The sequence below is a fragment of the Ceratotherium simum genome, chromosome X, assembly GCF_057802395.1.
Source record: "Ceratotherium simum simum isolate JZ-2026a chromosome X, ASM5780239v1, whole genome shotgun sequence".
Lineage (NCBI taxonomy): Eukaryota > Metazoa > Chordata > Mammalia > Perissodactyla > Rhinocerotidae > Ceratotherium > Ceratotherium simum.
In genome coordinates this window covers 116,752,679-116,780,583 of record NC_141940.1, presented here as the reverse complement: position 1 = coordinate 116,780,583, position 27,905 = coordinate 116,752,679, and the positions used below count along the sequence as shown (strand labels likewise).

Sequence of the window (27,905 nt, the reverse complement as noted above, 5' to 3'; positions counted from 1 at the left end):
TTCGCTTACTTGTATTTCCTGCTCCTTCCCCAGATTTGGGAAATTTTCAGCTATTATTTCCTTGAATAGGCTCTCTGTTCCTCTTTCCCTCTCCTCTCCCTCAGGAATACCTATAATTCTTATGTTACATTTTCTAATAGAGTCAGATATTTCTCGGAGTCTTTCTTCATTTCTTTTTAGTCTTAGTTCTCTCTCTTCTTCCATCTGGAGTATATCTGTATTCCTATCCTCTAAAGTACTAATTCTTTCCTCCATATTGTCAGCTCTGTTCTTTAAAGATTCCAGATTCTCCTTTATCTCCTCCATTGTGTTCTTCATCTCCATCAGCACTGATTGGTTTTTCTTTATGATTTCAATCTCTTTTGTGAAGAAACTCCTAATCTCATTGAATTGTTTGTCTGTGTTGTCTCGTATTTCGTTGAGTGTTTTTATGATAGCTATTTTGAAATCTCTGTCATTTAGTTTATGGATTTCTGTGTCTTCGGGGTTGATTTCTGGGTGCTTGTCATTTTGTTTCTGGTCTGGTGATTTCATATATTTTTGCATTGTGGTTCCTGTGTTGGTTTTGTTTTTCCTCATCCTGGAAGTCTCTGGTTGCAATTTCCACCTGCCGCCACTGTCTGGTGGTAAAGGGCTGTGTAGTCTAAGCCCCCTGCGCTCTGCCCCAGTTTTTCTGCTGCGATCCGCAGTTTTGTTTTTTTTTTTCTCCGCTGTGATCCATGGGTCCAGTCGTTTGATCAGGTCTGCCTCGGATCGCTAGGTCTGGTCTGGTCGAGCTGCAGACTCCGGGTTGCGGGGAGGGGGGAGCTCTCTCTTTTGCCCTCTGGGTCCGTGACGTGGGAGGCTTCTCGTTTGCCCCTCTTTATCCGCTCTCTGGGGTGCTCAGATGTTGATGGTAGCCCTGTGGCTCCTCTGAGTCCTCTGTGTGGGAGTTTCCCACTGGCTGAGAGAGTCCGAAGAGCCACGGTTTCCCGGCCGAGGGCCGCCCCTCCCCCCTCTCTGAGAGCCGCGCAGACCGGGATCGCTGATCTGATGGGGAGGGAGCGGAGTTCTCCTTACCTCTCCCCACTTCCTCCGGGGGCCCAGCACATTCCGCTCTCAGATGTGCGGCAGTGTGGATCCCTCTGCTCTAGGTTTTCACTGTCTGGGATTCCGTTGTTGGTCTGTGGCTGTTGCTTTTGTTGTATCTTGTCGGGGGAAGAGTTCACGGGAAAGCTCACTCTACCATGATGCTGACGTCACTCCCAAATTCCAACAAAACTCTTTTTTATGTGAGCCACAGTAAAGCGTGGTCTTTGCAAGATGAACGTTTCGTACTGTTATTCCTTTGCTTAGAAGACTTAATGTCTCCTCCAGTATAAAAGGCAATGATGTCATTAGTTTGACATTCAAGGAAACTTGGTTTTTGTTTTAGAATCTGAAATGGTCCTGTTTATCTCTCCAACCTCATTGTCCAACATTCTCCCTGCTCACACTGTGTCCTAGATATACCAAACCATTAGATTAAACCATAAGAAATTACCACATTTGTAGATCAAATTCAGTCGAACCTTGGCAACTTCACATCGTTCAACCTAATATAATGGACGCCTGGCTCTTTCTTCCTTTCAGCCTGCATCACTGGGCCCACACTTTGGTTTTTGGGCTTATCACATAGTAATGTAATCGTTTATCTGCCTGTTTCTTCACCTAGCAGGTAAACTCCTTGAAGGCAAGGATTGGGGCTTTCCTTTTGTGTGTCTCCAGATTTCTGGGGCAAGATTAATACTCAATAAATCATTAAACAAATTAATGGCTCTGTTTACTCTAATCTTCCACAGGTGTTTTTTTCATAGGCAATCTCTAAAGTTACTTAATTATGAAACTTCTACATGCTCTCTTCTTTCTGTCATTATTAAAAGTGTAATACATCATGTTACTTTTTATTTTCCCAAATGAAACCTCCTGATAAGGGCTCTTGGAGATGCTGTTTTTCTCTCTAGTGCTGCTGTCATCCAGTTCTGTGGCAGAGCAGTGACAATGTGTTCTGTGCTAGGGACTAAAATCTAGTATCATCATTTACTAGATTAGACTAGATAAGTAAAAGTGAAGTCAAATTTAGCTAAAAAGGCAATAATTCTCCTGGTATTCATTTACTAGTCTACGGGGAAAAAAAATCCAATTTGTGCTTAATCTTCTCTTGCTTTAAAAGTTATTTTAAAGCTGAGCTTTCAATAATGCAAAATGCTTAGCTTATCAATTTGTTTTAGCAAACCACCCTGAAACTTAGAGGTTTAAACCAACCATTTTATTTTGATAACAATTTTATGGGTCAAGAATTCAGAAATGGCTTAGCTGGACAGCTCCTTTCTGCTCCTTGCGTCCTTGGCTGAAGCAGGAAGGGGTGGGATGAGGGAGGAGGGTGGAGGGTAGAGAGTCCACTTCCAAGAGAGCTTCTTCACTCCCATATCTGGTGCCTTGGGGCTCATTGGGCTCTTTCTCTATGTAGTGTCTCATCCTTTGGGGTCTCTCCGTGTGGCTCGGGATTATCAGAGCATGGTGGGCTCAGGGTGGTCGCACTTCTTACATGGCAGCTGGCTTCCAAAAGAAGAGGCAGAAGCTGCCAGGCCTCTTAAAGGCTTAAGTCTGGAAAAAACACAGCATCATTTCTGCTGTATTCTGCTATTCTGTTGGTAAAGCAGGTCCAGCCCAGCCTAGATCCGGGGGGTGGCGAAATAGACTCTGCTTCTAGATGGGAGCAGTGGAAAGAATGTGTGTCCGTTTTAAATTTGACACATCATCTATCAGTTATTGTTTGAACATATGAGGCCTGAATCACATTTCTGGAGCCATCATGAGTCCCTGATGAGACCCTGCTGAGCTTATATCTGTTGGCTGTGTAATTATCTTATTCTGGCTTAAGATCCTTGCTGAGTTCACACAAATATAGAGCATTTTCAAAATAACAACTGATGAAAATTATATCACCTTTTATTTGGTTGAAAAAGCCAATGTTTTTAGCTTGTAAAAACTATTTTTTTCCTCTCCCAGTACACCAAGATATTCACTGGGAGAAGGCTAGAAAATAACTATTTAAGTAAAAGAGTTGATTTGAGAATTAGTGTGGTGAAATCTTCAAAAAGCAAAATTCAGTAGATACCACGTTCTTCTTTGGCCAAATGTCATATATATATATTTAACCCAGGGGTTCCATGGATTCTATAGTAAGTCTGTTTCATCCGTGGATTATCTCAATATATAATTTAACTCTGTAGGTAAGTATTAGGAGTGTTTGATATCATATATGATCAAGATAAAAGAGACTGTTTAATTTTGGCATTTTTACATCTCTTGGTAAAAACAAAGATCTCTTGAAGCTGAGGCAATTCCCTGTTTACATTAGAACCTGGGAGACCAAGGGATGTTGACCATGCCTGCGTGTTGTTCCAATATTTAACGTTTAGAATATTACTTAATAATAAAAAACCTTTTTCTATTCCAAATTATTTTTTGAAAACAGCAATCTCATTGTAGGCTTGTTTCCTCCAGTTAGTCAACATGATTACAATAGCACGCCTCAGTTTTAGGGATTATAGTCCACAGAGGGTAGAATAGGGTTAGAACTTTCAACACCCAATTTTGTATATATCAAGTTTGTTTGTTGTTTTTGCTTTTGTTTTGTTTTGTTTATTTTTAGTCTACTATGTCTTTAGTAAATCAGTATCTATTTCTACTGCAGAGGAAAAGTAGGACTTTTTTTCCATCTTTTAATTTTTCCATCATATTTTAATTTAATTTAATGGATGTACTACCTTGAAAGTGAACACATCCAACAAAGTTTAGGTTGAACCAAAGTTAATTTCATTTGCTAATTTCTTTTTTTTTTTTTTTTTGTGAGGAAGATCAGCCCTGAGCTAACATCCATGCCAATCTTTCTCTTTTTGCTGAGGAAGACCGGCTCTGAGCTAACATCTATTGCCAATCCTCCCCCTTTTTTTCCCCCAGAGCCTCAGTAGATAGTTGTATGTCATAGTTGCACATCCTTCTAGTTGCTGCATGTGGGACGCGGCCTCAGCATGGCCGGAGAAGCCGTGCGTCGGTTCACACCCGGGATCCGAACCCGGGCTGCCAGTAGCAGAGCGCGTGCACTTAACCACTAAGCCACGGGGCCGGGCCCCATTTGCTAATTTCCTAAAAGCTTTCATGACACACCTTGAGGCATTTGGAGAAATATAGAAAGATTTAAAAATCCAAGACTAAGAATCACTAAGTCTACTTATTAGATAAGGCAAAGATTATATGTTAGAAAGTTTTATAGACTGTTTGGCCTTTCCTGAAGACAGCAAATGGACACAGCCTGCTCCTCTGACATCAGCCAACTAACAGGCACATCTGTATGTCTTTATCATAAATGAGACCAAGTAACTGTTTGGCAGGATGATACCAGTACGTGTGTTGATGGTGAATCAGCAGCATGATATGCAAAAACAAAGAATTGTATCTTTTGTCGGGACTATAGTTAGCTGTCTTGGATATTTGTGGCATAATACTAAGAAGAAACTTAACAACCAAACAACCTCACATCAAGTAATTTTGGTAAAACCTAAGATACAAATAATCCCTTAACAAAAGACAAGCAACACTTGGTGTTTATCAGTACTAACATATGAAATTATGCATAATTTCCTGTTGGGATTTTTTAAGTTAAATGCTCTCTTTTTAGAACCTTTTTGTTTTATGTGTGTTGAGGGGAAGTGAGAGTCCTTGGCAAGCAGGAGAGTCTCCTACAGAAATATCCCAGCTTTGTAAAGGGAAAGGGGAAAGAAAGGTAGGAAAAAACGTGGTCCTAGGGAAGAAGTAGATGCATTTCTAATGGGTAACCTGTATGAAAAATGAATCTACCTTCATTTGCCAATTGATACATTTTAAAATTAGGGTATCTGGGGGCCAGCCCAGTGGTGTAATGGTTAAGTTCATGCACTCCGCTTCAGCAGCCTGGGGTTTGCAGGTTCAGATCCTGGGTGCGGACCTACACACCACTCATCAAGCCATGCTGTGGTGGCATCCCACATACAAAATAGAGGAAGACGGGCACAGATGTTAGCTGAGGGTGAATCTTCCTCAGCATAAAGAGGAAGATTGGCAACGGATATTAGCTCAGGACCAATCTTCCTCACCAAAGAAAAAAAAATTAGGGTATCTGAAGATGATTTTGGTCCTAAGATATAAGAATATCATATTGAAAGATGTACAAGACATTAACAGCAAAATCTGTGTTTTAGGGAAAAAAAAGAATAATGATAAAATATTGTAATATTTCTATAAACTTCCAATTTTGCTAGAATATTTTGCTTGTTTAGCACAACAATTAAGTGTTAAATTGAATCTAGACAAACTTCATGGAACCAAAAATTAATTTGGTTTCTATCAATGTACTTTCCCCAATATTTTACAACAGCTACTACACCTGTTAGGACATATTTCATTGCATGAGGTAGAAGTACTGGCTTTTAGCAATGATCTGGGAAGAAAGGAATTGATGAAGAAAAGCGGTCAAAGCAACAGGGAAAAGGAAATAAAAGATAGATAATGGTAGCAGAGCAACAGAACAACTATGCAGTTAAGGGACTCACATGAGCATCCAGCTATGCAAGTCATTATGTGTCATTAAGTCTGCTCCTTGATAAAATAATGCCACAGTGAGGCTTAGGAAAAAAAGTGCTTTAAAAGGGAAAGGGCGGAATCTAGCTGGTATAGAAGACAAATCTTCAGGAGGGAAAAAAAGGAAGATCTGGCTAAGGTGGCAAGACTCAGCCCACCAATCTTGTCCCTGTCCAATTACTTAATGAGATATATATCCAATCTGGTAATTTTATGACTTCCATTACATAGTTTTGGTGGGATGTTATTCAAATAGGGATAATTCTCATTCCTGGGAAATGTTATCTTATGTGGCACTGGCCATTTTTAGTCAGCACAATGAATGGATCACCCACTAGGAAAATCGAATTACTTTAGGGAGATACTCAGCTCTCTTTACTGAACACTTGTACACAGACTGTTTCCTGTTATTGAACTTTAAAAACACTCACTATGATACATGTCAATGCTGCTGTGCTAGAACCAAAACCAGTTAATTATGCCTACTCCCAACAGATGCGAGTCGCTACCCTTGGTGTAGCTTTGCATTAGATTTGTGAAACCCTATCTGCTTGCCTGAAGAGGAGCTGCTAATCTAGTCTTGCGTTTGTTTCTCCATATTATATCCTGTTTTTAAACATCTCAGTGTGGTTCTGGCTATGAACAAGGACTATGGCCCACCTACAATTTCCCTGATTCAGTTTATTTATTTGTTATACACTTAATATATGCTGGGCACTGTTCTACATGCCTTACAAATATTCACTCATTTAATCCTTATAAAGACTTTCAAGTGGGGTGTATCATTATCCGCATTTTACAGATGGAGAAACTAAAGCACAGAGAGGTTACGTAACTTGCTCAAGGTCACACAAGTAGTAAGTTGTAAAGCCAGGATTTGAACTGAGGAAGTCTAGTTGCAGAATCTGTGCCTAAACACTGTGTCCACCGCCCTTTTCTTGTCTCTTCATTCCTTTACTCTCTTTTTAACCACCACACTTGATTGAGATGTTCTGCCCTTTGTAATGCTATCATTAATTATTTTAGCTAGAGCAATTTCATCAGCATGTTGGTTCTTGGCTTCTGGTCAGACTGGGAGAGTGAAGGTAAGATGGTGTGAGATTGCAGTGGGAGAGGTACACGTTAAACTTCCAGTCCTGGAAGAGCCACAGTTATCATGTAGTCATCACAGCAAGTTTTCTTTCATGGATTTCAATTCAATGTGGAGGCAGAGGCCTGGATTCAAATCCTAGTGCCACCACTTACCAACTCTGTGACCTTGCTTTTGTTGCTTATCTCTTCATTTCACAGACTCCTTTTCTACAGAATGGAAATTAATCATAGTGCTTACCTCATAGGGCTGTCATGGGGATTGAGGGGGAAAATATACGTACACTGCTTAGAATACGCCTGGCACATAATAATTACTCAGTAAACATTAACTAGGATTGTGATTATTCTGATGGCTATATCAATTTTAGACATAATCTGTCATGTAAGACCCAAGCATCAGAGAATAGATTGTGTTTAGTTTTCAGCTGAGGCTACTCTCAGGCCAAATTTTCTAGAAAAAGTTGATGTCTGATGGTAGATTATTGATAAGGGAAATAGAAGGCATATAATCTTAGGAAAAGGAATCCTCCACTTCTGTGTTTTAATTTTGAAAGGTCTCTCTCTAACGTGTTGATTTGGGGAATAAGGAATAATATTTGAAATTGGCATTGCAAAATGAGTCTCAAAAGTGCCTGACACATAGTAGGTACTCAACACATGTTACCTTCTACTTACGTCATATAACTCACACCCCCTGCTTGTCACTCTTATTTCTTACATCCCCAAGCCTTGGTTCTAGTCAAGCCACTGTACTGCATTCTTGTTCTCACTCTATGCCTTTGCTCACTTTATTATTCCTGCGTGGAATGCCCTCAACTCTTCTTTCCATACTTCCAAGTCCTATACATACTCCAAGGGCCAGGTCAAGTATGACGTTCTCCATGAAGCATATCTGAGCCACACAAGCCTGCTTAGGGGTGAAGGTGAATTGAAAGAAGGCACTGTGTGAGCAGGAACTGAATGTACAAGCTTCCAGAGCCCCCAAGGTAAATTGTCCTTCCAGAAAGAACGGATGACATCAAGAGTGAACACAGAGGAACTTACGGCAGAGTGACTCAAAAGTAGATTATATCCTCCCCCTGAAGATACTTGGCTATAGTTTTTCACAGTGTCCTTCAGGCTTTGGAATCAGTGCCAGGGAAGAGAGGGGAGGGAGCTTGGAAGTAGACTGGAATTTGGTTAATAATACCAAATTTGATGATGGAGTCACAGGATTGGAGTGAATTTATCTGACACCATCTAGAATAAGTTGATTTGCCCGTGGTCAGGCTGGAAGTCCAGAGTCATAAATCAAAATAGGTTCTATAAAGAATACTTTTGCTCATGGGAAGTTTGAAGACTGTGAAACTGAAATTCCATGCCTATTGCTAATCAAATACTTTTTAGATACAAAATTTTTTCAGAAAATTTATCTAAAACTTGGAAATAAGGCAAAAAGATGACTGCATGTCCTTTCAGTGACATAGGGGAGTTTTTCCTAACAGGTCCATCCAAGGATCATTTAATTCTAGAGGGGAAACGTACTTTTGTCTGATTTACTCTTTGCTCTTGATTAGGACCCAGTCTCTGAGAGGTTATATGATAACTTGAACCATTTTTTGTCTGGATGAGATGTAAATAATTTCTGTTCAGTAAAATAGATAACCCCAAAGGTTACATTTTTACTGCTCTGTAGGACATTAACTACTTTTGTATCTAATTTAGTAATCTTATTCTACATTCTTTCAGCGCCTGTATATACTGTCTCTCAAATTTTCCTTTGAACCAGCTTTACTACTTTGCTATTCTCTGATGAATGAGATAAATAAGTCTGTGATACATGCTCACTTTATATTTGTATGAGTCATGTTTTTAACATTTAAAATATTATGCATTGATAAACCCTGATCTGCAAGTCAGAATCTTTATGGAGAAGTATTAAGGCCTTTGAGAAAGAATTTTAAAAATAAAACTCAGTGGAAGGTCGTTCGTCTTCTTTTAGCAAATTTGGAGGAATCAGAGGTAGATAGCTGGAGCACTTAGTCGCTAATGATAGACAGTGAGGCCAGACAGTGCCCTTCTGAATGATGCCAATGTGATCATCAGAAAGACATCCTAGGAATGAAATAATGCACGACGAGTTGAACTGAGTAATTGAGTAATTCACCAGCCAGGTCCTTTTATTTTTTTCCTTTAGTTTGAGTTCATTTAACTTTAAAGTCTGTGTCAGGTTTGAATTTAAAATAAACGATTACTTGACAGTTCTTCTAACCTAACAGAAACCCAGAAAAATGGATTAAGATGAAAATGCTATAGCTCTTTTATTCTGCTTTCAGTAGAACTTGTAATTTTCAACAATCCTCTTGATTCTTTTCATTGTTTGCTGTGTATCCATGGGCACGCATGTGTAAAGATTAAAAACTGACTTTAAGATACTGTTTTCTTTTGCTTTGAGAGATTTGAGTTTTTAGTTGTATTTTTCCTTGCAAATCTTTGGTAAAGACATCGGCGTTCCCCACAATGGAGGTGTGTTGCGGTTTGGGGCCTAGGGACAGTATAAAGTGGTGGAGAAAGTTCAGGGTCACTGGGTAAACTGTCTAGGTTCAAATCCCAGCCCTACTATTCCCTAGATATATTCCAATGGTTTAACCTCTCTAAGCTTCAGTTTCCTCACCTGTAAAATGGGGATAATAATAGGACTTATCAAACAGAGTCTTTCTGAGGTGGTTGGCATAGTGATTGGCAAATAGTAAGCATTCAGTAAGTGGGTGCTATTATTATTTTTGGAGTAGGGACCATGTAAATGTGCAAATCTTTCCCTTGGTATGTGGCTCACCTTTTGAGTATCTCTTTAACCATTTCCTGTCTTTCTCCTCCTTACCCAGTAGGACCAGAGTGAGAAATTAATAGCATTTTAATATTCATTTATGTGTATCCAATAAAGTTTTTGCCCTATCTTATTTGAAAACAACACAGAAAATGAAAATCAGAAAAGTTAGACGTTTCATATTTCTGAAGGAGAGGATTGATAAAATTGCGTTATTTCCCAGAAGTGTGTTTGTATTTTTTTTCCCTTGTGGACAACAATGCTCCCCCTGTCCCCTTCATGGAATTGTCTGACTTTTCCTGGCCCTTCAAGTCCAGTCATGGGGAGGAGGTCACTTCTCTCCCGTCATTCCTACAGCGGCAGTCTGGGTGTAACCTAACACTGTAACATTGCGTGAGAGAGGAAAGAAACATCCACGTCAGTCACGATTTGAGCTGTGTTCCCAACCCTGGTTTCATCAAGTATGACAGCCTAATTATAAGGCTTCCTACACGAGTTACGTAGGCAACCAAGATCCTCCGCCTGCTTTCTTGTCTGATGTGTATCTCTTGTGTTGTAATGCGGTTCTTTCCTGGCATAGTCATAGAACATGTTTATCTGAGACTAATCTTTCAAGGGTCTCTGGATGATTTCACCCCAAATTTCCTAAAGTTGTCTAACATAATCTACTTATAATAACAACTCCAGGGGCCATGGGTAGCATATAGAGGAGGAAATCTAAAGACACTGGAGGAAGTGTTGATGCTTAGTGTAAATATTAACTATGCTAAGATGAACAACTGGATGAGAACTTTCCAGGGTTGACAAGAGTTCACTTGAGAAGTCCTAGCTGATGGGGGCAAAAAGTTTATTTAATTGTAAACCCAAATTGAGCCAGCAGTGTGATTCAGCTGGGGATGCCTGAAAATGGAATAGACTAGGCTCTGATTTTGTGTTTCTCTCATTGAAGCTTAGTGGTCATCCACTTGGGCTGTTGGATGGAATTTTCTGGCACCGAAATGGAGGAGATAAAGGTGAAATGATCTTCAAGTTCCCTTACAACTGTAAGTTTGGATGCTGCTATGTTTTTTTCTTTTTCTCAATATTTTTTTAAGTAAAGTATAATTTACCTCTAATGAAATGTACAGGTATTAAGTGTAGTGCTTGATGAGTTTTGGTAAAGATATACACCTACGTAACTCCCTCTCCATTCAAGACATAGAACATTTCTATCACCTCATAAAGTTCTTTGTAATCCTTTACAATCAATATCCCCCCTCCATATGTAATCACTGTCCTGATTTCTATTAACACAGATTCTAGAACTTCATATAAATGGAACTATATGGTATGTACTCATTTATATCTGGCTTCTTTCACTTAACATAACGTTTTTGAGATTCATCCCTGTTGTGTGTACCAGCAGTTCACCCTGTTTTATTGCTGAGTTGTATTCCATTGTATGCATATACCACAACTTGTTTATCCATTCTCCCATTGATGGACAATTGAGTTGTTGGCTATTATGAGTAAAGCAGAATAAACATTCTTGTACAAATCTTTCAGTGGACATATGGTTTTATTCCTCTTGAGTAAATACCTAGCAGTGGAATTGCTTGGTCATAGGACAGGCAGATTTTAACTTTATAAGGAGCTGCCAAAAACTTTTCCAAAGTAATTGTACCATTTTACACTCCCAGCAGCCATATATGAGAGTTCCAGGTGCTCCACATCCTGGCCACTCTGCTTTGCTTTTCATCATATGCCTTCATTTCCCTTGGGTGTGTTACTAAGGAAACCAAAGAGATGATCACTGTTACTAGCTGAGGTTCACTTGGAAACTTACCCTAGCTACTAGGATTACCGGAAAGCATCATGCATTGATCACATTGGAGGTGACTTTTAATTAAGGATTAGCTATGAATCATCTTAAAGTAACTTAAAGCTACAGTTGATTTACAAATATCTATGTGGGGAAAAACGTGCATGATAGTTTATCATTTCCTCATACCTCCTTAGAACGCCCAGAAAGCTCTAGTTTCTGGTATTTTTACATTAAGAACTTCAGCAGTTTGTCCTGGCAATGGGCAGATAGTCAGGAGGAAAGTAGTAATTTGCTCATCCATCAAATTTTGAGGTACTTTTGGAAAAAGAATCCTTGGCAAATTGGTGATTTGTGTTAGGAGTCTAGGAATAAAAAAGCAGGGTTGGACAAAATATCATGAATCTGGTATATATGGAAGAAAATGTTGCTCAAGGTGGCTTATATTGTGAGTAAGAGGTATTTTGCGTGGTGGATTAATAATTTGCCTTCATTTATTAAAAGCTTACTAGACGCCAGGCACTGGACTAAGTATTTTCATATATTGATTCATTTAATCCTTGCAACCACCTTACAAAATAGGCAACATTAGTTTCCAAATATCATGGAAGAGGAAAGTGAAGTTCATAGAGGTTAAATAACTTATCCAAAGACACAACTATTACACAGTAGAGCTGGGATTTGAACCCAACGGTGCCGTGGCAGATCTATACTTTGGTAAGAAAGTTGAACTGGATGGTCACATGGAAAAAAGTATGTATGTGTGTGTGTGTGTTTTAGGATGATCAGAGTCTTTCAAACATAAATTTCATTAGGATAAAATTCTGTGGGAAAAGTGGAATGGAAATATGAGATTGAGGAGGAGAGGAAATAGTACTGCAAAATTTCTTCCTATATTTAAAAAAAAAAGAATGATGATAGGTATCAAATGGTATTTGATTCTGTTGGATACATTTAAATGAGTGATGTACCTGTTTTATTTTAAAACGCCCATATTCATAATGCATTGGTAATTCTAACCTTTATAAATACTTAAATTAATGATGAAAAACTTGAAATGTCAACTTAAAAATGAGTGAGGAGGTTACATGGGTTTCCAAACTTCTTTTAAGTGACATGGCAGTTAAATTTTGAATACTATAACTTGTGAAGGGAAGGAGTCCCGACTACTTAGTCACTTTTTAATCCTTGCATTTAGCACAGGGCCCAGAATATACAAAGTTCTCAATCTGTGTTTGGGGAATGAAGATGCAAGGAAACGATGCATCATGAAAGGCTGTGCACAAAAGGCCCAGGGCCACAGCAAAGACTTCATGTGTCATCAGTACCAGTGCACAGAGCTTTCCAACCCTCTAGTCTCATTTCCTCTGCTCAGAAAATAGCATTCTAAAAGGGTTACCTGATGCCAACTAACTGAAATAATTTTAATGATGATAATTGTTGTGATCATGGTATTTTATAGCTGAGAAACCCCTCTATAGACATCAGCTCATTATAATCCTGAATGAGGAGTGTGACATTTATTTCTTTTTTTTTTTATTGAGGTATAATTGACATATAACATTATATTCGTTTCAGGTGTACAACATAATGATTCAGTATTTGTACATATTGTGAAATGACCACCACAATAAGTCTAGTTAACATCTGTCACCATATATAGTTACAAAATTTGTTTTTCTTGTGATGAGAACTTTTAAGATTTACTCTCTTAGCAACTTTCAAATATGCAATACAATATTATTAACTATAGTCACCATGCTATACATTAGATCCCTAGGACTTATTTATTTTACAAAGTTTGTACTTTTTTACCTCCTTCACCCATTTTGCTCACCCCTCACCCCCCATCTCTGGCAACCACCCATCTATTTTCTGTATCTATGAGTTCAGTTTTTTTAGATTCCACATATAAGTGAGATCATACAGTATTTGCCTTTCTCTGTCTGACATTTCACTTAGCACAATGCCCTTAAGGTCCCTCCATGTTGTCACAAATGGCAGGATTACCTTCTTTTTTAGGCTGAATAATATTCCATTGTATATATATACCACAATTTCTTTATTCATTCATCCATCAATGGACACTTAGGTTGCTTCTGTGTCTTGGCTATTGTAAATAATGCTGCAATGTACATGGAGATGCAGATTTTTTTTGTGAATTAGTGTTTTCATTTTCTTCAGATAAATATGCAGACGTGGAATTGCTGGATCATATGGTAGTTCTATTTACATTTTTTTTCCTTTGGTTCCCATTGGTCATGGACTTTCATCAAGTCGATTTCTCTGCCTCAAACAAGCAGCGAAGTGCTGGAATGCTACATGGCTTGTGCAAGGACTGACGATTTTGTAGCGTAAGGACAGAGGAAGGGAAGAGAGAAAGGGACTTTCCAGCTCAAGTATTCTTTAGTTCCAAGACTTATGGGATGCAGCATGGGGTCATCAATTTCTATCCATACTGAGGATAAGTGGAATTTCTCTGTGGTTCATCCATTCATCCATTCAATAAACATATATTAAGCAGCCACTCTGTACAAGATCTTGGGAGAGGGAGGTAAATAATACTGACAAGGACACTTTGGAAGAGAGAAACAGATAGGTCAATAAGTAAATGCATATAAGTGGGAGGAGCCTGTTTTTCCTTACAACCTCCCAGCCCTGAGATAAATGCTTTGCCATTTTCATCAGAAGGAGAGAGAAGACAGGGTCAGAGCCTTTCCTCTCCTCGCTTGCCCAAGTGAATCACGATGGGCCCCAGCATTCTTTAAAGAATGTGCTGTCCAAACATATAAGCTGAGGAACGGGATAAAACTTGGAGGGATTAATGTGAGCCAGGCTCCTGGACCTGTTCCATTTGCTTTAAAAGGCCAGCTAGTCTAATGTGGAATACGTGTGGGGAAAGGTGAGCTTTGGGCTTTTCAAGAATGAAGGAAAGATTCAAATACTATCCAAGGTGGATGAAAGGAACGAGCTGTTTTTTCAAAGAGGCCATATAATTTGGGTCAACAATTATAAGAGGTAGACATAATACGTCTGCCAGTCACACACATCTGTTTAGTGGACAATTTGAATTCTAATGACATTCAAACTGGCTAGGGCAATCATGCTTCCTAGTTCATGCCTATTGTCCTGGCGTAGTTATTAACAGTATTTCCTTTTGTTCTCAAAAGTGTCCTAGGTTAGGGACCAGCCCAGTGGCAGAGAGGTTAAGTTTGTGCACTCTGCTTCGGCGGCCAGGGGTTCGCGGGTTCGGATCCCAGGTGCGGATATATTCACCACTCCTCTAGCCATGCTGTGGCGGCGTCCCATATAAAGTAGAGGAAGATGGGCACAGATGTTAGCCCAGGGCCAAACTTCCTCAGCAAAAAAGAGGAGGATTGGCATCGGATGTTAGCTCAGGGCTGATCCTCCTCACACACACACAAAAAAAGTGTCTTAGGTTAGAAGATAAATTATATGGCCACAGTAGTAACTCAAGAAGGGAAAGTTAAGCCCCATCTGCGTTCCCCATGGAGAAGTATGACCAAAATATGTTTGTTATTAAAATCTTTCATGTTAACATTTTGCCGGTGTGGGAAGTTGTAAATTTGCTGGAAAGAATACGGTTCAACAAACATTGTTTCTGCAGGGCTTGTGTTAAGAGAGTAAATGAGACAGAAAATGGGACAGAGGCTTACTCTGGAAGAGTTTATGGACTGACAGAAGTGATGTATAAAGAATAGTGTATGCTTGAGACACTAAGGGCTTACATCCCTGGAACTAGAACACTGGAGCATGAAGGGACCTGGGGCTAATCTTATCACCTCATTTTACAGATGAGGATGTTGTTTGTCCAGGTTTACATAGCCCTTAGGTGCGGAGACCAGGGGCTTTGCCTGGGACTGCCCCTGTTTATGCCTATTGACCTGGCGTAACTACTTTTGATCTCTAGAGTGTCCTGGTTTAGATGATAAATGATATGGTTCCCCTGCTATAGGGAGCAGGGCCTCCTGACTCTGACCAATGTTTTTCCACTGTGGCACTATAGACATTTGGTGCTGGATAACTCTTCATTGTGGGGGAGCTGTGTCCTGTGCATTGAAAGATGTTTAGCAGCATCCCACTAGAGGCCAGCAGCAGCCCCCCTCCTAGTTGTAACAGCCAAAACTCCCTCCAGACGTTGCCAAATGTCCACTGGGAGGCATAATCAGCCTGTTGAGAACCTCTGTCCTAGATAATGACCTTGACAACGGTCGGCCAGACTTTGCCAGGCTGCTACAAAACTCTAAAATACAACCAACCAACAATACTTTCATTTGCTTCTTTTTTTTTTGAACTCTTAATATGACAATCTCAAGAACACTAAAGCAAATACACTCACACGCTGCATAACAATGCTTCAGTCAACGATGGATCACATATACAACGGTGGTCCCACAAGATTAGTACCATACAGCCTAGGTGTGTAGTAGGCTATACCATCTAGGTTTGTGTAAGTACTCTATGATGTTTACACGATGAGATTGCCTAAGGACTCATTTCTCAGAACTCATCCCCATCGTGAGTGACGCGTGACTGTACTTTAAAGGGAAAATATTTATTTCAAAAAGCTGTCAGGCAGAATTATTGTTTCCCATGTAAATTAATATTTTCTGTGAACAGAATATCCTCCTACCAGAGGGTATTGAATCTGAAACGTTGGTCCACAACTTCATGACAGGTTACAAATCATATGGATTGCTATTTTAACCTGTTGCCCAAGTGGAAAACTAAAAGGAAAGAGGATATTAAGATTATTTCTGTAATACTTAGAACCTACTTTTAAAGTGCTATTTCTGAGTATGTTTTTTTTTCTAAACAGGAAGAGACAATGCTTACCCAAACTGTGAAATTGGTACTCTTCTCACACACCCCATTTTCAATACTTCCTTCTCCTTTGTTCTCTCCAACTTGGCATTGCTATATTAAATCTTTTCCCCCTTTTTCTCCCCAAAGTCCCAGTAGATAGTTGTATATCATAGTTGCACATCCTTCTAGTTGCTGTATGTGGGATGCCGCCTCAGCATGGCGGGACAAGCAGTGCATCTGTGTGCGCCCGGGGTTCTGAACCCGGGCCGCCAGTAGCAGAGCACGTGCACTTAACCCCTAAGCCACGGGGCCGGCCCCCATGCTATATTAAAATTAGATGTTATGAAAACGACTTACCTGTTCTCAAACAAGAATAATTTATTGATTCAAGCAATGTATACTAAGTGGCTCCATGCCAGCCTACTCCAGTGCTGGAGATGCATTTGTGATCCCTGGTCAGTGCCCTTGAGAAGCCCATGGTCTAATGGGAACGCATTCATAGCCAGGTGGGCATCATTGATAACATTTAGCACATGGTTGTTCTCAAACTTGAGCATACGTCAGCATCACCTGCAGGGGTTGTTTCTGATTCAGTAGGTCTAGAGTGGGGCCCGACAAGTTCTTCAGTGATGCTGATACTGCTGATCTGGAAACCACACTTTGAGAACCATTGGTCTCATCTCAAGGGTATTTATGCTTTATTAGGATTCAGGAGCACCTGGGCAGAGTGGTAACATGGCTTTTTTGGCTTCATCTTCCCTCCGTCTCCCCTGTTTGCTTCTTTCCTTCTTCTTATCATTCCACATTTCACTTCATGTACCCAACCCTTGACCCTACTCCATCAAACTTTGCTCTTAAGGAAGAATTTTATATCAAACATTAGCATGGTGTTAAGGCAATATCTTACGTTTTCCAGAGTAATTGACATTAGGACATATCCCTGTTGGTGGAATGGGACACAATGTTTATGTCAACTTTTTAGGACTGATTTAGGCACATCTCCTCTATATAGGCATCTTTACTGCACTGGACCTCTTGGTGTGGGTATTGCACATATATCAAGGGGTCTCTGCCATATGGCGTACATACAAACACCAAACAAACAAACAACAGTCTGTATAACGAGGGTATGATTGTCAAGGCATCTTCAAGCCCTGATCTTTTATAAGGATTTAAGCGAATCCAGGGTCTAGATAAACCTTGCTGAAAGTGTCAGGATTGTCCTCTCTCTTGTTTAGTTGCTAATGACATTTAGAAGACCCCACCATCACCACCACTACCACAATTTTCTTCATACCTTTCAGTGGGCAAGAGAGCAAAACAGGTATCCGTGCTCCTACTTACTGGGATTATGAAAATTAATCTAAATATGGAAGTATATGCAGAATGAATAATTTTAAATGACAGCTTTGACTTGAGGACTGTTATTAAACTTAAATCCTCTCACATTCAAAGTAATCACTAGGTATTAACAATAGGAAGAAATACTTCCTGTTTAAAATTTTGATGGTTGTTTTCTCTTCATCCCCAAATTACTGGGGTTAATCTTTAATAGGTAAAGGGAGAGAACCTATGATTACTTCTAGTGTGTGAAGTTGAGGGAAATTCAACATGAACACTCAACCTACCAATGAATTTGTAACAGGTCATGTGTCTATTCATCTGGGTTAATGTCATGTGCAATTAATGACTGAAGAGTCTAATTGATTCTTGATCTAGTTAACATTTTAGCTGAGTGGTTGGGCCTGAATCCCAATTAGAGCAGTGAGTGGAAAATAGCATATGTGTAAGTGTTGTAACCAGTGAGTTTGAGGAATGAGAATGAAAGAAAACAGCAAATGATTTTATCTCTAGAAAAAGCTAGCACAGGCAGAAACTCTCTCGTTCTCTCCCAATGCCCGATCTCTGCCCTAAGGAGGAGCAGAGAGGAGCTTTGGTGATGAGGGGACAGGAAGGGAAGGAGGAAAACAATTTCTACCTGGCCTAGAGTTTGTTTCAGGCAAGATACTTTTATATTACTCTGCATTTCCCCTTCATATTTTAAAAAGTCCCACCCACCCATCCTCTTATCATCTGACAATTCTAGAAGCCTGGTACATGATAATGATGCAGACTTAGCAGCCTGATGAAAACAATACTGGGCACAGGTTCTGGACATGCTATTGGTAGCCTTATCATGTTCCGAAACTTTTTGCAAAGCTACCAAATATTTAAAGGAGGATGAGCCGTCTAATCAAAATGAGTTGAAGTATCCTAGAACAATAATGATAATGATATTAGCTGCTGATTATAAGACTTCACAGTGTATTCCTTTTTTGACAAGTACATTTTACCTCTTTGGTTTGTCAGAGTATTACATTGAAACATAGTGATAGATGATGAGGCTGAAAGCATAGTGAGTATACCAATTAGGAATGCATTTGGCTGCAAGCAACAAAACTTAACTTCTAAATGCCAGGCAAAGTGTGAAGTTCTTTTCAAACATGATTTATTTATTTTTTCAAATGAAGTGAAGTCATACAGTATCTGTCTTTCTCTGTCTGGCTTATTTCACTCAACATAATACCCTCAAGGTCTATCCATGTTCTTGCAAATGGGATGATTTTTGTCTTTTTCGTGGCTGAGTGGTATTCCATTGTATATATATACCGCATCTTCTTTATCCATTCATCTGTTGATGGGCACTTGGGTTGCTTCCACATCTTGGCTATTGTGAATAATGCTGCAATGAACATAGGAGTGCATAAATCTCTTTGGATTATTGATTTCAAGTTCTTTGGATAAATCCCCAGTTGTGGGATAGCTGGATCATATGTCTATTTTAATTTTTTGAGAAATCTCCATACTGTTTTCCATAGTGGCTGCACCAGTTTGCATTCCTGCCAGCAGTGTATGAGGGTTCCCTTTTCTCCACATTCTCTCCAACATTTGTTGTTTTTTGTCTTGTTAGTTATAGCCATTCTGACAGGTGTAAGGTGATACCTCATTGTAGTTTTGATTTTCAGTTCCCTAATAATTAGTCATGTTGAACATCTTTTCATGTACCCAATGGACATCTGTATATCTTCTTTGGAGAAACGTCTGTTCATATCCTCTGCCCATTTTTTGATTGGGTTGTTTTTTTGTTATTGAGTTGTATGAGTTCTTTATATATTTTGGAAGTTAAGCCCTTGTTCGATATATGACTTGCAAATATTTTCTTCCAGTTGGTGGTCTTTTCATTTTGTTCATGGTTTCCTTTGCCTTGCAGAAACTTTTCAGTCTGATGTAGTCCCATTTGTTTACTTTTTCTTTTGTTTCCCTTGCTTGAGTAAACATAGTATTTGAAAAGATGCTGCTAAGACCAATGTCAAAGAGTATACTGCCTATATTTTCTTCTAGGAGTTTTATGGTTTCAGGTCTTACATTCAAGTCTTTAATCCATTTTGAGTTAGTTTTTGTCTATGGCGTAAGATAATGGTCTACTTTCATTCTTTCATTTTTTTTTTTTTGTGAGGAAGACTAGCCCTGAGCTAACATCCGATGCCAGTCCTCCTCTTTTTGCTGAAGAAGATTGGCCCTGGGCTAACACCCGTGCCCATCTTCCTCTACTTTATATGGGATGCCGCCACAGCATGGCTTGACAAGCAGTGCATTGGTGCACACTCAGGATCCGAACCTGTGAGCCCCAGGCTGCCAAAGCGGAGCACGCACAATTAACCGCTGTGCCACTGGGCCAGCCCTACTTTCATTCTTTTGCATATAGCTGCCCAGTGTTCCCAACACCATTTATTAAAGAGGCTTTCCTTTCTCCTTTGTATGTTCTTGGCTCCTATGTCAAAGATTAGCTCTCCACGAGTGTGTGGTTTTATTTCTGGGCTTTCAATTCTGTTCCACTGATCTGTGTGTCTGTTTTTGTGCCAGTACCATGCTGTTTTGATTACTGTAGCTTTGTAGTATATTTTGAAGTCAGGGATTGTGATGCCTCCAGCTTTGTTCTTTTTCCTCAGGATTGCTTTGGTAATTTGGGGTCTTTTGCTGTTCTGTATAAATTTTAGGATTCTTTGTTCTATTTCCGTGAAGAATGTAATTGGGATTCTGATTGGGATTGCATCGCATCTGTAGATTGCTTTAGGTAATATGGACATTTTAACTATGTTTATTCTTCCAATCCATGAGCATGGAATCTCTTTCCATTGCTTTATATCTTCTTTGATTTCTTTCAATAATGTCTTATAGTTTTTAGTGTATAGGTCCTTCACCTCCAAGGTTAAATTTACTCCTAGATATTTTATTCTTTTTGTGACAATTGTAAATGGGATTGTATTCTTGACTTCACTTTTTGCTAGCTCGTTATTAGTGTATACAAATGCCACTGATTTTTGTAGTTGATTTTGTACGCTGCCACTTTTCTGTAGTTGTCAATTATTTCTAATAGCTTTCTGGTGGATTCTGTAGGGTTTTCTGTATATAGAATCATATCATCTGCAAACAGCGAGAGTTTTACTTCTTCCTTTCCAATTTGGATACCTTTTATTTCTTTTTCTTGCCTAATTGCTCTGGCCAAAACCTCCAGTTCTATGTTGAATAGGAGTGGTGAGAGTGGACACCCTTGTCTTGTTCCTGTTCTCAGAGGATTGGCTTTCAGTTTTTCACTGTTAAGTATGATGTTGGCTGTGGGTTTGTCATATATGGCCTTTATTATGTTGAGGACTTTCCTTCTATGCCCATTTTATTGAGGGTTTTTATCATAAATGGATATTGGATCTTGTCAAATACTTTCTCTGCATTTATTGAGATGTTCATGTGATTTTTATTCCTCATTTTGTTAATGCGGTGTATCACATTGATTGATTTGCAGATGTTGAACCATCCCTGCATTCCTGGTATAAATCCCACTTGGTCATGGTATATGATCCTTTTGATGTATTGCTATATTCGGTTTCCCAATATTTTGTTGAGGATTTTTGCATCTATGTTCATCAGTGATGTTGGCTTGTAATTTTCCTTCTTTGTGTTGTCCTTGTCTGGTTTTGGTATCAGGGTAATGCTGGCCTCATAGAATGAGTTAGGAAGCATTCTGTCTTCTTCAATGTTTTGAAATAGTTTGAGAAGGATAGGTATTATCTCTTCTTTGAATGTTTGGTAGAGTTCTCCAGAGAAGCCATCTGGTCCTGGACTTTTGTTTTTGGGGAGGATTTTGATCACTGTTTCTATCTCTTTACTTGTGATTGGTCTATTCAGATTCTCTATTTCTTCTTGACTCAGTTTTGAGAGGTTATATGAGACTAAGAATTTATCCATTTCTTCTAGGTTACCCAATTTGTTGGCATATGGCTTTTCATAGTATTCTCTTATAATCCTTTGTGTTTCTGTGGTATCTGTTGTAATTTCTCCTCTTTCATTTTTAATTTTATTTATTTATGCCTTCACTCTTCTTTTCTTAGTGAGTCTGGCTAAGGGTTTGTCAATTTTGCTTATCTTCTCAAAGAACCAGCTCTTAGTTTCATTGATCCTTTCTATTTTTTTTTTTTTTAGTCTCTATTTCATTTATTTCTGCTCTAATTTTTATTATTTCCCTCCTTCTGCTGACTTGGGCTTTGTTTGTTCTTCTTTTTCTAGTTCTGTTGGGTGTAGTTTAAGATTATTCATTTGAGATCTTTCTTGTTTGTTGAGGTAGGCCTGTATTGCTATAAATTTCCCTCTTAGTACCACTATTGCTGCATCCCATAAGAGCTGGTATGTTGTGTTTTCATTTTCATTTGTCTCCCGGTACTTTTTTATTTCTCCTTTGATTTCTTCATTGATTCAATGGTTGTTCAGTAGCACGTTGTTTAATCTCCACATATTTGTGCCTTTCCCAGCTTTTTTCTTGTAGTTATTTTCCAGTTTCATAGCATTGTTGTCAGAAAAGATGCTTGATGTGATTTCAATCTTATTAAATTTATTGAGGCTTGCCTTGTTTCCCAACACATGGTCTATCTTTGAGAATGTTCCTTGTGCACTTGAGAAGAATGTGTATTCTGCTGTTTTTGGATAGAATGTTCTATATATATCTATTAAGTCCATTTGGTCTAGTGTTTCATTTAAGGCCACTGTTTCCTTGTTGACTTTCTGTCTAGATGATCTATCCATTGATGTAAGTGGGGTGTTGAGGTCCCCTACTATTATTGTGTTACTGTCAATTTCTCCCTTTAGGTCTGTTAGTATTTGCTTTATATACTTTGGTGCTCCTGTGTTAGGTGCATATATATTCATAAGTGTTATTTCCTCTTGGTGGAATGTCTCTTTTATCATTATATACTGCCCCTCTTTGTCTCTCATTGTCTTTTTTTATCTTGAAGTCTGCTGTGTCTGATATAAGTATGGCAACACCTGCTTTCTTTTGCTTGCCATTTGCTTGGAGTATCGTCTTCCATCCCTTCACTCTGAGCCTATGTTTGTCTTTAGAGCTGAGATGTGTTTCCAGAAGGCAGCGTATTGTTGCATCTTGTTTTTTAATCCATCTAGCTACTCTGTGTCTTTTGATTGGAGAATTCAATCCATTTACATTTAGAGTGATTATTGATATATGAGGGCCTAATACTGCCATTTTATCTCTTGTTTTCTGGGTGTTCTATATTTCCATTGTTTCTTTTCCCTTGTATTTCTGACTGCCATTTCAGTTTGGTGGTTTCCTGTGATGATTTTCTCAGTTTTCTCTTTATTTATGATTTGTGGCTCTGCTTTGGTTTTTTGTTTAGACGTTACCATGAGGTTTGTATAAAAGATCTCATAGATGAGATAGTCCATTTTCTGATACCCTCTTACCTCATTAGCCTAAGCAGGTTCCATCCCTTTCCTCTCCCTCTTCTGAGTGATTATTGTCACAAATTATTCTTTTATGTGTTGTGAGTTTGTGACTAAATTGAAGTGTTTATAATTATTTTTGGTGCTTTGCTTCCCTTTATCTTTTATGTTATAATTAAGTGTTTGCTAACCTGTTCCAATAGAAAGCTGCAATTTTCTGATTTTGTCTGTCTATCTCTTTGCTCAAAGCTTTGTAAACCTTTGCCTTTTTGTTAAAGGTGGGAGGGCTTCCTTCATCATTTCTTGTAAGGGGGGTCTAGTGGCGATGAACTCCCTCAGCTTTTGTTTATCTGGGAAAGCTTTTATTTCTCTATCATATCTGAAGGATAGTTTCACTGGATAGAGTATTCTTGGCTGAAAGTTTTTGTCTTTCAGTATTTTGAATATATCATTCCACTCTCTCCTAGCCTGTAAGGTTTCTGCTGAGAAATCCACTGAAAACCTGATAGAGGTTCCTTTGTAGGTTATTTTCTTCTGCCTTGCTGCCCTTAATAGTTTTTCTGTGTCATTGACTTTTGCCAGTTTTAATATTATATGCCTTGGAGAAAGTCTTTTTGCATTGATGTAATTAGGAGTTCTGTTGACTTCGTGTACTTGTAAGTACAGTTCTTTCCCCAGGTTTGGGAAGTTCTCGGCTATTATTTCTTTGAACAAGCTCTCTCTCCTTTCTCCCTCTCTTCACCCTCTGGAATACTTTATATTGCTTTTTCTAATTGAGTCAGATATTTCTCAAAGGATTTCTTCATTTTTCAAAAATATTAGTTCTCTCTCCTCCTCTACCTAAAGCATTTCTGTATTTCTGTCCTCTGATTTACTAAATCTGTTATCAATAACATCAGCTCTATATTTTATGTTTTCTAGATTATTATTATTTTTTTAATGATGTTTTAATAGTTTTTAACATTGTGAAATTTGGGGTTGTACATTTTTGTTTGTCCATCACCATATATATGTCTCCCTTCACCCCTTGTGCCCACCCCCCACCCCCATTGCCCCTGGTAACCACAATACAGTTTTCTCTGTCCATATGTTGGTTTATATTCCACATATGAGTGAGATCATACAGTGTTTGTCTTTCTCTTTCTGGCTTACTTCACTTAACATAATACCCTCCAGGCCCATCCATGTTGTTGCAAATGGGACGATTTTGTCTTTTTTTATGGCTGAGTAGTATTCCATTGTATATATATACCACATCTTCTTGATCCAATCATCAGTCGAGGGACATTTAGGTTGCTTCCACTTCTTGGCTATAGTGAATAATGCTGCAATGAACATAGGCATGCATAAACCTCTTTGGATTGTTGATTTCAGGTTCATTGGATAGATTCCCAGTAGTGGGATGGCTGGATCGTAGGGCATCTCTATTTTTAATTCTTTGAGGAATCTCCATATCGTTTTCCATAGAGGCTGCACCAGTTTGCATTCCCACCAGCTGTGTATGAGGGTTCCTCATTCTCCACATCTTCTCCAACATTTGTTGTTTTTTGTCTTGGTGATTATAGCCATTCTAACGGGCGTGAGGTGATATCTTAGTGTTGTTTTGATTTGCATTTCCCTGATGATTAGTGATGTTGAACATCTTTTCATGTGCCTATTGGCCATCTGTATATCTTCTTTGGAGAAGTGTCTGTTTATTTCCTCTGCCCATTTTTTGATAGGGTTGTTTGTTTTTATGTTGTTCAGCTGTGTGAGTTCTTTATATATTATGGAGATCAACCCCTTGTAAGATATATGTTTTGCAAATATTCTCTCCCAGCTGGTGCGTTGTCTGTTCATCTTGATTCTGGTTTCGTTTGTCTTGTAGAAGCTCTTTAGGTTTCTAGATTATTTTTTATCTCATTAATTGCATTCCTCATATCCAGAATTCTTGTTTGTTTGTTTGTTTGTTTTTTAGAGTTTCAATCTCTTTGGTGACGTATTCCTTCTGCCATTAATTTTATGCCTGAGCTCATTGAACTGTCTTTCTGAGTTTTCTTGTAACTCATTGAGTTTCTTCACAACAACTGTTTTGAATTCTCTGTCATTTGGATTGTAAATTTCTGTGACTTCAAGATTGGTTTCTGGAGACTTGTCATTTTCCTTCTGCTCTGAAGTATTGTGGTAGTTATTCGTGGTGTTTGATGAATTGATGCTTTGCTGGCACATTTGTGGTAGTATCAGGTTGCAGATTTCACCTCCCACTGCTGGGGGGGAGCAGGAGCTGTGTTTTCTGATCCTGCCTCATCTGTTGGAAGCTGTGTGGGTAGGGTTGCTCTGCATTTGCGTGGGCTGGCCACAGCCACTCTGCAGGTTGTGCTCACGTGGGCTTGGCCTCTGCGCCGGGCAGGTGGGTCGCACATCATAGGTGGGGCCTTTGTGCTCAGTGGATAGGTCACTCTCATGCAGGCAAGGCCACTGTGCTTGACAGGGGACCAGCCGAGCTGCTGTGCTAGGTGAAAGGGGTACCTATGTGGGGGCTGAGCTGCCTCTCAGTGTGTCCCGTGGGCTGCTGTGCTCTGTGGGTGGGGTGTCTTCTGAGTGGGTGGGGTGCCTTCTTGCCTGTGCTGCACTTGGCAGGAGGGCGCCTTCATGGCGGCTGAGGTGCCACCACTTGATGTAGAGCATTCCCACCGGTGGGGCTGCTGCAGCATGGTCGGCACTCCCACAGGCTGAGCTACAACTCTGAAAGTGTTGAGGCAGGCCAGGCTGCCCCCACCTCCTCTTACAGTCACTCCAGCCACTCTGTGAGGATCCACGACCTGGCTCACTGCCACTGGGGAGGGGAAGGCATGCACTCACCTAGTTCCACTGCCTCCCAGGGATCCAGTCCACCCACCTTCAGATGCACAGCTGCATGGATCTCTCAGACATCCTGTTGTGCTATGCAAGGAATCCTCTGCTGGTTAATGAATGTCCATTTGGTTGTAACTTAGAGGGGAGAGACAAAGGGAACAACTCACTCCACCATGATGCTGACGTCACTCCCAGACGTGATTTATTATCTTCACAGCAACCGTGCAAGATAATTTTTTTTTCAATAAGCCCAGAGTAGTTAAGTAACTTGCCTAAGGACATAACCTTAAAATAATAGCTTTGCCTGGTATTTTTCAAATCAATAAAAGTTATAGCATTGCTTGAGAATATCAAAACTTCTAAATCAATCCAGAAAACTCAGGATGAATTTCTATGTGGCCTGATGAAAAACTCAGATGGGCAAATTCCTAAGTGGAACAGAGGCCCAGGAACAAGGTTATTGTTTAGTCAGGGGGTACCCATGGGATGTGTATTTTGTAGTTGTTATAAGTGGACACCTGAAGGTAGGGATTGCTTAGAGGTATGGGTTGTTGGGTATGGGGATCACATGTGTCCCCTTGTGGTAGATACTGTAGATTGTCTCAACCCCCCTTTCCAACAGCTTTCACCCTTGCCTTCTTTTGTTACAAAGGCTATAAAGCTTGAAACCTTATTTTCTAATGAAATATAAGTGGACCTATACTGAGAGTGGTTCTGGGAAAGTTTTACTTTCTGAACACAAGAGGAGACTGTCAGCTGCTGTAGTCCTTTGTCCTTTCTTCCTGCCTGGAATGTAGACTTGACATATGGAACTGCACCAACCATCTTACAACCACAAAGACAAAAGCCCATGCACTAACAATCATGGAGCAGAAACAGATAAACAGCGGGGTCTTTGATGATATAATCTGCCCAAAATTGCCTGTCTTTGAACTGCTTGTCACATGGGAAAATAAACTATTTGTTTCAGCAACTGTAAGTTAAGTTTCATGTTATTTACTGTTGAATGCATTCCCAATTGATACCGCCTCCATGGTATAAGCCTCACCACCCCCCACAGTGTTTTAATATGATTGCCTGATGAACCAAAGGAACAAAATATTGTACCTGTCAGAAAAGTGATAGAAAAGGAAGCCTTGTAATATGTTTAATCAACTTTGTAAATGGTGAAACATGTCATGTTTGCAAATTGTGACACATAAGTTTCTATTTGTCTACAGTAGTATAAGAATGATAAATGTATAGAAGCAGAAAAAAAAAGGGAAAAAACAACTTGTAGATTAGACTATCGTTCAGCATATATTCATTCCTTCCCACTCCACCCTCCCAAAACTCCAGGGGAAGAGTATATTTCCCTTCCCCATTGATGTTAGGCTTGGCCATATGACTTGCTTTAGCCAATGGGATGTGGGAAAAAGTGATAGTGTGCTAGTTCCGTGTCTAGGCCTTAAGAGAAATCATGTGTTTCTGTTCTACACTCTTTAGCACTTCTGCTGTAGCCATGAAAAGAGTATGCCTTGAGTAAGCTGCTGGCCTAAAGAGGATGAGAGATGTGTGGAGCAGAGATGAACTGAATCCACAGCCTGGAACCAAGCCCAGCCAAGATCAGCCAATCTCTAGCTGACCCCAGGATGCATGAGTAAGAAATAAATATTTGTTATTGTACTTCACTGGGATTTGAGGTAGTTTGTTATGCAGCATTAGTGTGACAATAGGTAACTGATACACAACCCTAACAGCATAATCTCACAAAATAAACTGTGGTTATTTTAATTTCTTAAACAAAGATTAGCATTGTAATGACCTATAATGACATTGTAAGTGGAACCCAATTTATTAATAAATAAAAAGCTAACCTTTACAAAAATAAGATGTATTTTTATCCATTAAGTTATTTATTTGCTTAATCCCATCATTTTAGGAATTAGGCATCTCCCTAAATTTAGCCAGTTAAAATAGGCTTTCTGTTTCTTCCTAACAAAAACTCTAGCTTTATTCTTTTGATATGCTTCTATCCTTCTTCTGTTAGTTATGCTATGATCAATAGTACTCTACTCTTAAAATTTTGTTTAACTAGATTAAAGAAAGCCTCTCTGATTAAAAAAACACAAACTAGGGGCCAGCCCCATGGTGTAG

General features: G+C 39.3%; 1 long non-coding RNA gene across 1 annotated transcript in view; it reads left to right on the top strand.

The window, feature by feature from the left end:
- The window catches only part of LOC147912012 (uncharacterized), a 125,046-nt gene extending 97,644 nt beyond the window's left edge, over nt 1-27,402 (top strand). The window contains exons 2-3 of the long non-coding RNA XR_015550681.1: nt 10,488-10,581; nt 27,255-27,402. This is a non-coding gene — a long non-coding RNA (uncharacterized LOC147912012). The remainder of the gene's footprint in view (nt 1-10,487; nt 10,582-27,254) is intronic.
- The last annotated feature ends 503 nt before the right edge of the window (nt 27,403-27,905 follow it).